Source organism: Cantharellus anzutake, assembly GCF_015039405.1.
Source record: "Cantharellus anzutake strain C23 chromosome Unknown EI90scaffold_241, whole genome shotgun sequence".
Classification (NCBI taxonomy): domain Eukaryota; kingdom Fungi; phylum Basidiomycota; class Agaricomycetes; order Cantharellales; family Hydnaceae; genus Cantharellus; species Cantharellus anzutake.
This window is the reverse complement of record NW_024067191.1, coordinates 22,543-37,585: the sequence shown is the minus strand read 5'-3', so window position 1 is coordinate 37,585 and position 15,043 is coordinate 22,543.

Sequence of the window (15,043 nt, the reverse complement as noted above, 5' to 3'; positions counted from 1 at the left end):
TATGGTCCGTGACAGGCAACCAGACCTTGAGGCCCTTCGCTAGGGAAATGGGCCTAGACTCCTATAGACCAGGCACACAGGTAAGATATTTCTTACTTCTTCTCACTTCATTCTCTGCCAAACCCCATGCCAAGCTTTCCCACTGGGTTTTGGTGCTGGCTGGGGGATTTGTTGATTTCCAAAGGACTTCCTTTGGCCATTATAACAGTTGTATTAGATAGATACAAGTCATATGATATGTATGGCAATTGCCGAGATGTTTTTCTCATTATCGAATACATAACCATCAGCAAAAAATTGTTATGCTCCTGAGTGCTCCGGAGTATCAAGAGCACTGGGAGAATCAGGAGGAGATTGGCCGGTCCAGGAACAGCCCATTTCCTCCGGAGTTGGCTAGGTACTCCAGGGCACTCCCAGGAGGGCCTGGAGCATTGCTTTGTGCACAAACATATCCAGTAAATACAATTTAAATGCTTCAAAGTGTATAGGGGTGAGAAGCTTCTGGGAGCTCCTGGAGCATTTGAAAATGAAAAGGAAAAAAAGAGGGAAGATCCCCCATGAATACCTCCTACCACAAGACTAACACAACACAACACTGCTTAACATTTAGATCAAACACTATACTATATATCAAGGACACTGAGACTCACCAATACACAATCAAAATTTATGGCCTGATATATGATTAATCTGGCAACTTAATCACTTTCGGGCTGGCAGAATATGGGGGAGGGGGAAACAGGGGAGAATGAGGGGGGGAGAATGAGGGGGGGAAATGAGGGGGAAATGAGGGGGAGAATGAGGGGAGAATGAGGGGGAGAATGAGGGGGAGAATGAGGGGGGGGAATGAGGGGGGAATGAGGGGGGAATGAGGGGGGAATGAGGGGGGGATGAGGGGGGGATGAGGGGGGGATATAGAGGGAAATGAGGAAAATTTGAAAAATAGGGACTTCTAAAAAGTTGAAAAAAATAATTAGGGAAAAAATCAAAAAAATTCAGGAACTGTAGTGCCTTTGAAGTGCTTTCAGGATATATAATTATTTGCAAAATCGAGGAAGAAATGATGGAGAAAAATGGAAAATACTTTCGGAGACCCGAGAAATAATGAGAACTGAATTGATGGGAAAGTCTGAAAATTGAATAGGGAAGTGAGGGGAAGCCTTGTAGCATTGTTATTTTCTGCTGTTCTAATTTTTCCTGATTGTTCTTGGTCTCACTCCCAGCTGCTACTGGATACTCCTGGATACTCCTGGAAGCCCCTGGGAGGGTCCAGGAGCAGCTAATGGAAAATACTTTTGGAGACCCAAGAACTGAATTGATGGGAAAGTCTGAAAATTGAATAGGAAAGTGAGGGGAAGCCTTGTAGCATTGTTATTTTCTGCTGTCCTGATTTTTCCCGATCCTTCTTGGTCTCATTCCCAGCTGCTCCTCAATACTCCTGGAAGCTCCTGAAAGCTCCTGGGAGGGTCCAGGAGCAGCTGGGAGTGAGATCAAGAACAATCAGGAAAAATCAGAACAGCAGAAAATAACAATGCTTACAAGGCTTCCCCTCACTGTCAGGGGACGACTCCCGGGTCCCCGTGACCCTCCCCTATGGTCCACAGTCCCAGGTGTAACCAGCCCTGTCCAGGGCACAACCTACTGTGGGTCAGAGATGATATATAAAAGAGAGGCAAGTATATACAACTTGCCTACTGTGGGTCAGAGATGAGAAGGAAGTTAACTTCTCATCTTCCCACAGTGGCCACAATACATCGAAAACTTCCGGAGATATCCGGAAGTCACATGAGACCCGAGACCCGAGGTCCGGGCCATCCGGCTGCACTGAGCATCCAGCACAGGGCGCGCGCGGGGAGTGCAACAGCCGGGTGCAGTCACGGGTGCGGGTGCGGGTGCGGGTGTGGATGCGGTATGGGCTAGGTCAGGGTGTATGCCCTGACACTCACTTTCCTATTCAATTTTCAGACTTTCCCATCAATCCAGTTCTCATTATTTCTCGGGTCTCCGAAAGTATTTTCCATTTTTCTCCATCATTTCTTCCTCAATTTTGCAAATAATTATATGTCCTGAAAGCACTTTAAAGGCACTATAGTTCCTGAATTTTTTTTTTCAACTTTTTAGAGACCAAAATTTTCCTCCCACTGCTCCTGGCACATTACATACTCCTCACCACTCCCAGCTGCTCCTGAACCCCCTCCCAGGAGAACACTATTGGCTCCAGGAGTGCCCAATCTGCTGTTTTGTCTCCCACATGCTCCAGCCACTCTTGATGCTCCGGAGCATAACGGACTTTTGCTGATGACCCAAAAACCTTGTACCGCAATTGTAACATCTTCACCATTGTGCCACCACTGTAAACTCAACCTGTAACCTTGGAACCATGTCCACCTCCCTATTCCTCCTTTCCATGACAAAACCGCAGCGAGGAGGGCATTCCCACGCCCAACCTCCTGCTGCCCACTCCCACCAGTCCACCAGGTGGTTGAGTGGTTACTCCCATCCAACCAGAAGTTCCCTATCAGGAACTGTAGCCTATCCCACCTCCTCAGGAGAAGGATATGGTCCAGGCAGCTCCAGGATGCCTGGCCACGCACCCGCGGGTCCCACTTCCCACGGTCACCCTCTACTGTGCACTGGTCCACCAGCCCGCTTTCCCAAACAACTCCCGCTACCGGTACGCTCCAATGAGCGCCAAGTCACCGATAGCCACCAACTGGGTGACTCCCTTTGGGAGTCCCAGTATCCCTCACTACCGGTACGCTCCATCGAGCGCCAAGTTACCGCTAGCCAAACACTCCCAGCATACCCGCTACCGGCATGCTCCCAGGAGCGCCAAGTCCCCGTTAGCAGACAGCCAGGTGGCTCCCTCAAGGAGCCCACACCATACTCACTACCGGTACGCTCCCAGGAGCGCCAAGTTACCGTTGGCCAACACACAGGTGGCACTTCCGTACACTCATCCTATTCCGCTCTCCCTCCGATGGCTATGCAGCCACCTCCATTAGTGAGCCGAACGGCTCAGGTTGGGTTCCCCGGAACCCATTCCTGTAACAATTTTTGAGAAGGCGACCGGTGAAGGATGTGCCCCGGCCGCCCCCCAGCATCACTGTATCCGCATGTAGATACCATGGTAATCCCAGAACTACTGCGTGACCTAAACTACACTGAGTGATTGCTAAGAAAAGAAAAGCCACACCCACTAACCCCACAAGGAACAGCTCCCCGGATGCAGTAGCCGAAGTGGCCGTCCCCCCACCTGCGATCTATGTACTGTCCAAGCGCCCCCCCTGATCCCTTAACCTCCTGGTGAAGCTGACTGCCACCACGTCCCTGGCCTCAGTCACCACCTCTGCCCTACTAGACTTGGGGGCTACAGGGATGTTCATAAGTCGTGACTTTGTCCGAAAACACAACCTGGAGACCATCCACCTCCCCCAGCTGGTCCCAGTCCACAATGTGGATGGCACCCTGAATGAGAATGGGTCCATCATGGAAGAGGTGGAAGCACTCCTTAGCTTCGGTTGGCACACAGAGCGGGCCCGGTTTGCAGTAACCAACCTAGGCTGTCAGTCAGTCATCATTGGTCACTCGTGGCTCCTGCACCACAACCCGGAAGTGGACTGGGCCCGGCAGAGAGTCACCATGTCCCGATGCCCACCTGCCTGCCGAGGCCTCAGGCCACAGCCGGTGACCCCAAAGGACCCTGACCTCACACTGGAACCTGGGGATGGGGTGTACGCTGCGGTAATCCCCCCCAGATGGGGGCACGACCTGAGAGCGACTACCACCCCATTGCAGCGGCTAGCCCAGGAGGCTCAGGATGCCACCTCGAGGGAACAACCCTTCGAAGAGATGGTACTGCAACACTACCAAGACTTCAAGGATGTGTTCTCAAAGGAGGCCTTTGACGAACTACCCCTTCGGAAACCCTGGGACCACGCCATTGACCTTATCCCCGAGGCCAAGCTACCATGGGGAAAGATGTTCCCGTTGTCACCCACAGAGCAGAGAGAACTCGATGACTTCCTTAGGGAAAATCTGGCCAATGGACAGATCCGCCCATCTAAGTCCCCCATGGGGGCCCCGGTGTTCTTTGTAAAAAAGAAGGATGGCTCCCTGAGGCTGGTCCAGGACTACCGGAAACTGAATGAAATTATGGTCAATGTCAGAGACCGGGTCGAGACGAAAGAGTGTTTCCGTGATGGAGGGCTTCGGCCTCAGCGACTTATGCCAGGAGCGCTAAGCCTAGTAAACACGTCCGTGCCCTAACTTACTAACTGGCCACCAGAACTGAAGAGGGTAAACTCTAGTCGATTTTATTACTGAAGTGTAACCTATGTACAAGTTGGATATATATATGGTTACAGCGAAGACGGGTCCGCAAATGGCGGAGCCGAACGGAGCGGAGCTAACGGGGTTAACGGAAAGGCAGGCGATAACCCAGAAACGGAAAGGAGGGCTCTGCAGGGCAGGTGAGTGTATTGCCCAACAGAGGTGGGAGTGCGCTAGTGGACGTTGGAGCTGTCCGGAAGTCTTTGGGGCTCCATACTTAGGGAGGCATAGGTAATAAATTGAAAGGAGGGGGTGGTGACCATCGAGGGGTACCAAGGGGATTGCGGGATATGGGAGCTCCAAGGTTAGTGAAGGAGGAGCGGAGGTAGACCAGAGGGATCGGAGGGACCGGAAGTCAATGGCTGGGGGTGGATATGACAGTCAAGAACTCCTACCCCCTCCCCCTCGTCTCCAACATCCTCACCCGACTCCGCACAGCCAAGTGGTTCTCAGCCCTTGATCTGAGATGGGGGTTCAACAACCTCTGCATCAAAGAAGGGGACGAGTGGAAAGCTGCCTTTGCCACCAACCGAGGGTTGTTTGAGCCGATGGTAATGTTCTTTGGACTGTGCAACTCCCCTGCCACCTTCCAAATGATGATGAATGACATTCTCCGAGACTTCATAGACCGAGGGGTTGTCATCTGCTACATGGATGACATCCTAGTGTTCACATCTACCCTGGAAGAGCACTGGAAGGTTGTCCGAAAAGTCCTTACCACCCTGAGGAACTGGAGACTATTCCTCAAACCGGAAAAGTGCAAGTTTGAACAGCAGAAGATCAACTACCTGGGGCTAGTCATCTCGGAGAACCACGTTGCCATGGACCCAGTGAAGGTGCGAGGAGTGACTGATTGGCCAGTGCCCACCAAGGTCAAGGAAGTCCAATCCTTCCTTGGGTTCATAAACTTCTATCGCCGGTTCATCTGGGACTTCTCTGAGAAAGCCCAACCTCTCCATGCACTCACCAGGAAGTCCAAGCAGTGGACCTGGGGCAGGGAGGAACAAAGGGCGTTTGATGGATTGAAGGAAGCTGTCACCTCAGCGCCAGTCCTCACCTTTCCCTCCGACTCTGGCCGCTTCAGGCTAGAATGTGATGCCTCGAACTTCGCCACAGGAGCAGTACTCTCTCAGCTCCAAGAGGATGGAGAGTTCCACCCAGTGGCCTTCATGTCCAAAGGCTTCTCGGATGCAGAGAGAAACTATGAGATTTACGACAAAGAGATGCTGGCCATAGTCCGGGCCCTAGAGGAGTGGCACCACTTCCTCGAAGGCACCCCAGAGACCTTTGACATATTCACTGACCATAGGAACCTCTCCTACTTCCGCTCAGCCCAGAGGTTGAACCGACGCCAGGCCCGGTGGTCCCTCTACCTCTCCCGCTGAAGGAGAGAATGAAGGAAGGTCAGTTGGGAGGTTCAAACGAGACCACCACCAAGCTGTTCCCTGGTTCTTTAGTTAGGATGGGGAAGTGTACTAGTATTATTTGTTGTAAATATAGTACCAATCCGAGTGTTTTGGCTAATTCTATTTTTATGGGTTAGTCTAAAGTTTCTGGGAATTGACTTACAGATAAACCGAGCCCTGCAGAGCTGTTCCTTTATTGAAATTTCTTAATTTGTCTAGGTGTAATTCTGTGTAGCGTTGTTTAATTTGGAATTTAACTTGAATTAAATCTTCTACTTTGTGAAGTTTCAAAGATTCTACTCAGTTAATGGATTTGGATTGTGTCTGGAGTGTCCCTTGAGTTTGTTTTATTTTTGTCTTATTTTATTGCTTGTTTTAACAGTAGCAAAATAACTGTTTTGTGTTTACACTTTGAAATCTGGAGTGTTAACCAGCTCTCCTGTTGAAATATCTACTTAATATTTCTCTCCTTAATTGCTGCCTTTTACTACAGTGGCAATCTTAACTGTATATCACTTTTTCGCACTGGAGTGACAACCAGAAATGCTTGAGAAAAATAATACTCTATTTTCTTACTTCTCTGAGGGGGGGCGAAAAGTCGCAGAAAGGGTCTCCCTTTTATACTCCTTGGGTCGCCTTCCTTTTTCACACTCTACCTCCTATTTACAGGATTTATTTACAGTGTATTTTTCTCAAACTGAATAAAAAATGAAAATTTCACGCTATAGTTCTACTGTGCTTTACTGTGCTGAACTGCGGCTCTACTGCAGTCAGACTGCACCTAGAATCCTTATTGTCCTTCCTCGCCTAAGCTATTTTAATGGTTAATTAAAACTTGACTGCGCTGCATTTGTCGCAGTTTTCCTATTTCAAATTCCTCATATTTACCATTAAATTTGCTATGACTTGGTGATTCTGAATTCAAACTTCGCATTACTATGTGTGTGGCTGCGCTGAGACCTTCAGCTGATTTATTCCATTTTTATTCAGCGACATTTAGTTAAAATGAGACTTGAAATGGTAAATGAGTGAATTGTTCAGGTTTAAAACTGAAAGAAAAAGTTGCTAGTAGTCAAGAATTACTCAAACGAATGTATTATAGCTCTCCACTTCATTAGAATATCGTTCCCTAAAATTCCTGCCATGGTCCATCATAGTTTAGTGGATTTCGTGGATTTCGTTCATCTTCCCTGATTCCCCTTGTATTATCACATCCTAATCCTCCATATGTATTGTTCGTTGTTATAGTAGGTCGTCCTCGAAGATATCATATTTTTATGTATTTTATTTAGGGCTCTGGACCTCTTGAAGCTGTCTTCCCGCACGTTATCAGGTTTCTAACTTCATGTCCTTGTATCTCATTCATTTCTGGATGGTTTCTCACGTTCTTGGTATCATAAATTTTCATTTATTCCCACCTTTCCAATGGTACTAAAGTTGTGTTCTATTTCCTGGTATTCGTCGAGTTAGCAAAAGTTTGCATGCACATTCGGTAATCACGTGCATCGTTCCCATAGTCGTTCGTATGTGGGCACTGTTTCTGTTTAATTGTTCAGGATTTATGATATGCGTGGGTGTTTATATCTTTCATATGGGCTTCTGTGATTTATTTCAGATTTTTCCCTCATGATCTAAGGTTGTTTTGCACTTTCCGTGCTTTGTTTTGACCGGGCTCTTCCTTATTTGGATGGAAATTGGTCTTCACGATCTGCCAAAGTGTGGATCTTGGTTCCGACGGCCGGTTCCCTTCACATTGCCACCCTCATGTGTCATTAAACATGATGCGGATTTCTATATTCCCGTCATTGGTATAACTTTACAATGGCTGGACCGTTTGGGCTGAAAATTTGCATAACTATAGTTTCTTATTTTTCATAATTTCCGTGTAAATTTCGTTGTATGTTTTAATTATGGATCCTTCGTAAACATCATTTTTTTCCCTGAGCTCGGACTTTTGATGTCGCTATTCCCATTATTGGATATCTCGTTAATGCGTGATCCTTTTATTATGAAAATTTGGGTGGATTAAGATTAGATCCCTTCCTTTCTAATGGGCTATCAAGCTCGTCTCGGTCGTTACTGGTTATTCTTCGTGCTTGCTTTTTAAGCATTGTCCTTGTTTTGCAGGAGTCTTAGTCATATCTCCGTCGTTTATGGATAGTTTTCCCTGTAATTACTTTCATTGGGTCCATTTGGGGGACATCTACATTTCCTATTATAAACACGACTTTGAATTTTGCATTAGTTCCTGAGGAATTTTTGTTCCGTGGTACTTCCATCCTTGGCTATGTGTGCAGATGTGGGAAAGTAGTTTCTGTGGAGGTTCTCTGATTGTTTCTATAGTCAAATCTTGGTCGATTGTCCTAATTCTTTCTTTAATATTTGGTATAAATTCCCCCGAGAATTTCGTCTTGTTGATGCTAAGCTTGAAGTATTTTTGCTAATTTTCTTTCTTTCAATTTATCGCATATAGTCATAATAATTCGTAAAAATTCGTAAAAATTCATTAAAATTCAGGTCCTTCTATTTTCTCATATCTACTTGTCGTATGGGGTTTTGTGATTCATCTGGCATATTTCCATAATGGGTTTCCATAGTGTGACCGTTATTTCTCCTACACCGCTTCCACTTCTTGTTGGTTCATAGACTGGGAAGGCTCATGGGGAAGCCAGATGCACTATCCCGCCGCCCGGACCACCTGAAGGGAAAGGAGGACAATATGGACATGACCGCCTGGACTGGTTTGAGGTAAGAGCTACAGAAGGGGTTACAGTGGAGGGAGAGGAAGCAGACATCCTCGACAGAATATGCAGAGGGAGGGACCATGACAAGGGGGTGGTGAAGGCACTGAGGGAGCTAGAGAAGGGGACCCTACGCTCAGACGAGTGGGGAAAGGAGGGAGAGTTGATCCTCTACCGAGGACGGGTGCATGTCCCGAGGGACCCGAAACTCCACCATGACTCAGCAACAACGGGACACCCAGGGCGCTGGAAGACCCTAGAGCTCGTCTCCCGCAACTACTGGTGGCCCAGGATGCCCCGATACATAGCCCAGTATGTCTCAGGATGCGACACCTGTAACCGGGTGAAGACATTCCCCTCCCGAAAGGTCGGGAAGCTCATCCCAAACAAAGTCCCATCCTGCAGGTGGCAAGTGATCTCAGTAGACACGATTGGCGAGCTCCCAGACTCCAAGGGGTACAACGCAATCCTGGTGGTGGTGGACCGGCTCTCCAAGTGCATCCACGCAATCCCTACCGTTACCACAGCAGACTCAGCAGGCATAGCCCGGCTCTTCCTTGAGCACGTCTGGAGACACCACGGCCTTCCAGAAGAGGTGCTCAGTGACTGAGGCAGTGCATTTGTCTCCCACTTCTCCAGAGAGCTGGCAGCCCTCCTAGGAATCAAACTCGCCCCCTCAACAGCCTACCACCTGCAAACTGATGGCCAAACCGAGCGAGTCAACCAGGAGATAGAAGCCTACCTCCGGGTCTTCGTCAACCACAGACAGGATGACTGGGCTGACTGGCTGCCACTTGCTGAGTTCGCATACAACAACCGCATCCATTCCTCCACCCATTGCACCCCCTTTGAGCTTGACTCTGGGCAGCATCCATGCATGGGAACTGAGCTGACCTGCACATCCGAAGTCGAAGGGGCTAATGACTTTGCCTCTTGGATGATGAAAATGCAGGAGGAGGCAAAAGCGGCACTGGAGCATTGTCAGGGCATGCCCTGCCCGACCCCCGCTCCGCACCGCTTCTCCCTCTTCCTTTCTCCTTTCCTCCTTTCTTCCTTTCTTTCTTTCTCTCTCTCTCACATGGACCACCTTTCCCGCTGCTCAATGTATCACCGGTGTGCACACCTATTTCCCCTCCTGTATCTTACCATCCCTACATCGCCGCCACCGCCGCTGCACTCGCCCCGCACCCACAGCGGGCCCTCTCAGGATCTCCCGCGGAGACACCTGGAGAGCCGTGGCTGTGTGCAGGGGTGATGTGGCGCCCCCCATGTGACCGATCCCACATGTATATAATAACGGCTGGAGTGGGAACCGAAGAAGTAGCCTTCTTCTCATATTCCCACTTCAGGCAAGTAGTGTAGCCTCCCCTTTTAACGATAACTCATATTCCCACTTCAGACTAAGTGGTCAGGGACGCTCACCCTGCGACGGGATCGCTATGCACAGCCACTATTCGTCCCACCGAGTCCCGCGTGCAGGGACCTCGCTGCTTTCGGAGCTGTCCCTGACAGCAGAAGAAGGCTTCAACCTCATCTCCCCCACCTCCCCCACTATGGTGACTGAAGAGCAGTACAATGAACTGCTGTCCCGATTCCAAGAGCTCCAGGCCATCATAGAAAGCCAAGCTCAAAACCAGCCCCCAGCTGCGCCTGCACCAGCGCTGCCTCCCGCACTGACACCTGCACCCACCCCCAGACCCAAACCGCCTAAAGTCACCCCCCCCACCGCCTTCTCTGGAGCAGCCGAAGACCTTGACTGCTTCAAGGCCGAATGTGGCATATATTTCCATGTCCGAGCGGCGGAATTCCCCAACGCCCTCTCCCAGATCCTTTTCGTCCTGTCCTACATGAAGGGAGGGACTGCAGGGGCATGGGCGATGCAGTGCACCATTGCGCTACTGACGATGGGCTCCCCCCAGCTCACCATGGACGAGTTCAACACGGAACTCGACACCATGTTCCAGGACCCGAACCGTGAGGCCACAGCCAGACAGAAGCTGGCCACTCTGCGGCAGGGCAGCGACTCCATGGATAAGATCATCCAGGAGTTTGAGATCCTCGGACCCGCCTCATGGCTAGGGGACGTGGGGCTAGTAGATCGCTTCGAACAGGCGATCAACTCCTGCCTCCATGAGAGCATTTACCGCCTCCGCCCCATGCCAACAACCTGGGCTGAGTGGAAATGCGAGGCCACCCTCCTTGACAACCAGTGGTGGCATTTCCAGGCAACGCAACCCCGCTTAGCCCCCGTGTCACGGCCGTGCATTCCGGCCCGTTAGCCGCCCGTCCCGATGCCGCCCGAGCCCGTTCCCGCTATGCGAGCGTGAGCGCGAGCCCCAACCTCAGCCCTATCCTCCCTGAGGACTCCCTGCTCACTTCCCCGCTTGCCCCTAGGCTCCCCTACACTTGGCCGACTCCCCCGCTGCTGCACCAACCTCCCCACCCTGAGTCTGCCTCCGGCACCGTGCCCAGCGCGACTCCCCTACCCCGCCCACTTGGCCCCTACAGGGCCGCTATCATCCCCGTGCCCGACTCCGGCCCGACTCCGAGTCCAGCGCCGCTACGATACCATCGCCGCTATCGCGGCCCTACGCTCTTTCTTTTATTTATCTATTATTGTTTGTTTTGACCCTCGGTCATTGCCGGCCACTATGCGGCCAACCCCGCTCCTTCTTCTTGTTTGCTTCCGGACCCTTCGGCCTCCGGCCCGGGTCCACTTCCATTCATTTCTTCTTCCTATATATATCCTGTATGATACTTTATTGTACCTTAGCTCTAATATCGACTTGACCACGACCCCAAGCCCTGACCCCAACAAGGCAGCCCCAGTAAGTTCGAAATGAGGGCCAAGAGACAACTAGGGGGCACAGCACTCCCTTTAGAGTTGCTGAGGCCAAATGCCCTACCCTCGGGCCTTGTCTGAGGCATCGCGGCCATCGCGGCCCTTAGCGGTCCGCATCGGCGACCTTCGGTGCCCGACCCCAGATCAGTATCTAACACCCCGCCAGGCCCCCACTCCTACCCCCGAGACCCCCACTCCCCACCACTCTCCCGCAGCCACGCCCCCCACCTGCCGCCACCGCACCCCAGCCCCCTGCGCCCCGCCCCGCGGCAGGAACAGGGCCACAACCCATGGACCTCGACTGCTCGAGGATCGACCAGAGGCGAAACAGGCTGTGTTACAACTGCGACGCACCAGGGCACATTGCGCGGGATTGCCCACAACTGAAAACCCACCGAGCTCGACGGATGCACCCTGAAGACCTCAGAGCACTCATGGAGGGGCTGAGGAGACAGCTGGTGGACGAACCAGAGACAGAGGGAGAAAGACAGGAGGGGGAGGCCCAAGAGGATTTTCAGGACGGCGACCGGTGAGGGATGCACCCCGGCCGCCTGTAGGCGATAGTACTAGCTCGTGTAGATACCGTGAGGTGCCTAGCCCAGCGCCGACATCTAAATTCCACCGAGTCATCGCCAAGAAGAAGAGGAAAAACGCGTCCTCAACCAGCAAGGGGAGAGAAACCCCAGAAACGGCGTCGGAGGTAGCGGTCCTGCCACCCGCCATCTATGTGTTGTCCAAGCACCCCCCCAGATCCCTCAACCTTGCCGTGAAGCTGACCGCCTTAACGTCCCTCGCCAGCATCTCTGTGTCGGCGCTCCTAGATTCCGGAGCTACAGGGAACTTCGTGAGCCCCGAGTTCGTCCGAAAACACGGACTTGAGACGACCCCACTCCCTCAGCCCATCCCTGTCCACAACGTCGACGGAACCCCGAATGAGAACGGAGCCATAACCGAGGAGCTAGAGGCCCTCTTGACGTTCGGGCGACACACGGAGCAGGCCCGCTTCGCCGTTGCGAACCTTGGGAGGCAGTCCCTCATTATAGGACACTCGTGGCTGCTACACCACAACCCGGAAGTGGACTGGACACGACAGAAAGTCACCATGTCCCACTGCCCAACATCCTGCTGGTTGATATGAGCGCGAGTCGACTCAAACCCCGCGATAGAGCCCGGGGATGGAATCTACGCTGCTATCATCCCCCCGGGGTGGGGACACAAGCTAAGAGCGATCACGACCCCATTGCAGCGGATGGCCCAGGAGGCCCGCGAGCCGGAGGCAGAACCCACACAGTTTGAGGCACTGGTGCCAGAGCAGTACCAAGACTTCCGAGATGTATTCTTGAAGGAAGCCTTGGGACCACATGATGGACCTGGCACCAGAGGCCAAACTCCCTAGAGGGAGGACCTTCCCCTGTCAAGGCCAGAACAGAAGGAACTAGACGAGTTCCTCCACGAAAACCTGCGGAACGGACGCATACGGCCGTCCAAGTCCCCGATGGGGGCGCCAGTCTTCTTCGTCAAGAAGAAGGACGGGTCGTTATGCCTGGTCCAAGACTACTGCAAGCTCAACGAGATCATGGTGAAGAACTCATACCCCCTCCCCCTCATCTCGGATGTCCTTGCACGCCTCCGAAATGCCAAGTACTTCTCAGTGCTAGACCTCCGCTGGGGGTTCAATAACGTCCGCATCAAAGACGGCGATGAATGGAAAGCGGCATTCTCGACCAACTGGGGGCTGTTCGAGCCTACCGTCATGTTCTTTGGCCTATGCAACTCCCCAGCAACATTCCAGACCATGATGAATGACATACTCCGAGACTTCATTGACTGGGAGGTTGTCATCTGTTACATGGACAACATCCTGATCTTCACCGCTACCCTGGAAGAACACCGGAAGGTTGTCTGCGAGGTTTTGGAAACACTGCGAAGAAGAAAGCTCTTCTTGAAGCTGGAGAAGTGCAAGTTTGAGCGGACCCAAATCGAATACCTCGGCCTCATCATCGCCGAGGGCAGCGTCACAATGGATCCCGTGAAGATCTGCGGAGTCCTCGACTGGCCGACCCCAACTAAGGTCAAAGAGGTGCAGTCCTTCCTGGGGTTCGTCAACTTCTACCGCTGGTTCATCAAGGATTTCTCGGAGATAGCCCACCCCCTCCACGCATTAACCCACAAGACGAAGACTTGGGCCTGGGGACCAGATGAGGACTGCGCGTTCCGTGCCCTCAAAGACGCCGTCACCTCCACCCCCGTCCTCGCCTTCCCCGCTGACACAGGCCACTTCAAGCTCGAGTGTGACACTTCCAACTTTGCAACCGGCGCCATCCTCTCTCAGCTCCAGACAGATGGAGAATTCCACCTGGTAGCCTTTATGTCAAAGAGCTTCACAGATGTGGAACGCAACTATGAAGTGTATGACAAGGAGATGCTCGCGATAGTGTGCGCCCTCGAGGAATGGTGACATTTCCTGCAAGGAGCAGAAGAGAAGGTTGATGTCTACACTGACCACTGCAATCTAGGGTACTTCCACACTGTGCAGCGCCTGAACCGGCGCCAAGCACGGTGGTCGCTCTTCCTCTCCCAGTTCCACTTTACCCTCATCCACCGCCCAGGGAAGCTCATGGGGAAACCAGATGCACTCTCACGCCACACCGACCACCCGAGAGGTAAGGACGACAACGAGGGGCTGACACTCCTCCAACCAACTTGGTTCGAAACCCGCGTGACAGAGGCGATCTCCGTAGAAGGAGAAGAGATGACCATCCTCGAGAGGATCCGCGGAGCAAAGGACCTGGATGAGAGCGTGGTGAAGGCGATGCGAGAACTCAGAGAGGGGACAGTTAGGTCAGATGAATGGGAGAAACAGGGGGAGCTAGTCCTATACAGGGGAAGAATATACGTCCCCAAGGACCCGCAGCTCCGCCATGACCTGGTGCAGCTACACCACGATGCGCGGGCGACAGGGCACCCAGGGCGATGGAAGAACCTGGAACTCGTCTCCCGTGACTACTGGTGGCCCTGGATGGCAGAGTATGTAGGACAGTACATGCGTGGGTGTGACACCTGCAACCGCATCAAGTCCTTCCCCTCCCATAAGGTCAGAAAGCTCATCCTGAACAAAATCCCCGCACGCCACTGGCAAGTGATCTCTGTCGACATGGTAGGGGAGCTTCCCGAGTCGAAGGGATACAATGCCATTCTCGTCGTAGTGGACCGCCTATCCAAGTGCATCCATGCGGTCCCTACGGTGACGACGGTGGATTCAGCGGGAATCACATGGCTTTTCCTCGAACACGTCTGGAGACACCATGGCCTACCTGAAGAGATCCTCAGCGATAGAGGAAGTGCCTTCGTCTCCCACTTCTCAAAGGAACTCGCAGACCTCCTCGGAGTCAAGCTCACCCCCTCAACACCCTACCACCCACAGACGGACAGACAAACTGAGCGGGTAAACCAAGAGATAGAAGCCTACCTTCGAGTGTTCGTCAACCACTGCCAAGACGACTGGGCGGACTGGCTCCCACTAGTGGAGTTCGACTCCACTACCCACTGAACCCCCTTCGAGCTTGACACCGGGCAACACCCCAGGATGGGGACAGAGCCCACACGCACGTCCGAGGTGGAAGCTGCAGATGCGTTCTCCTCAAGAATGATGAAAATGCAAGAGGAGGCGAAGGCGGCGCTGGAGCACGCGGCGGATGAGATGGCCCGCTACTATGACCGCA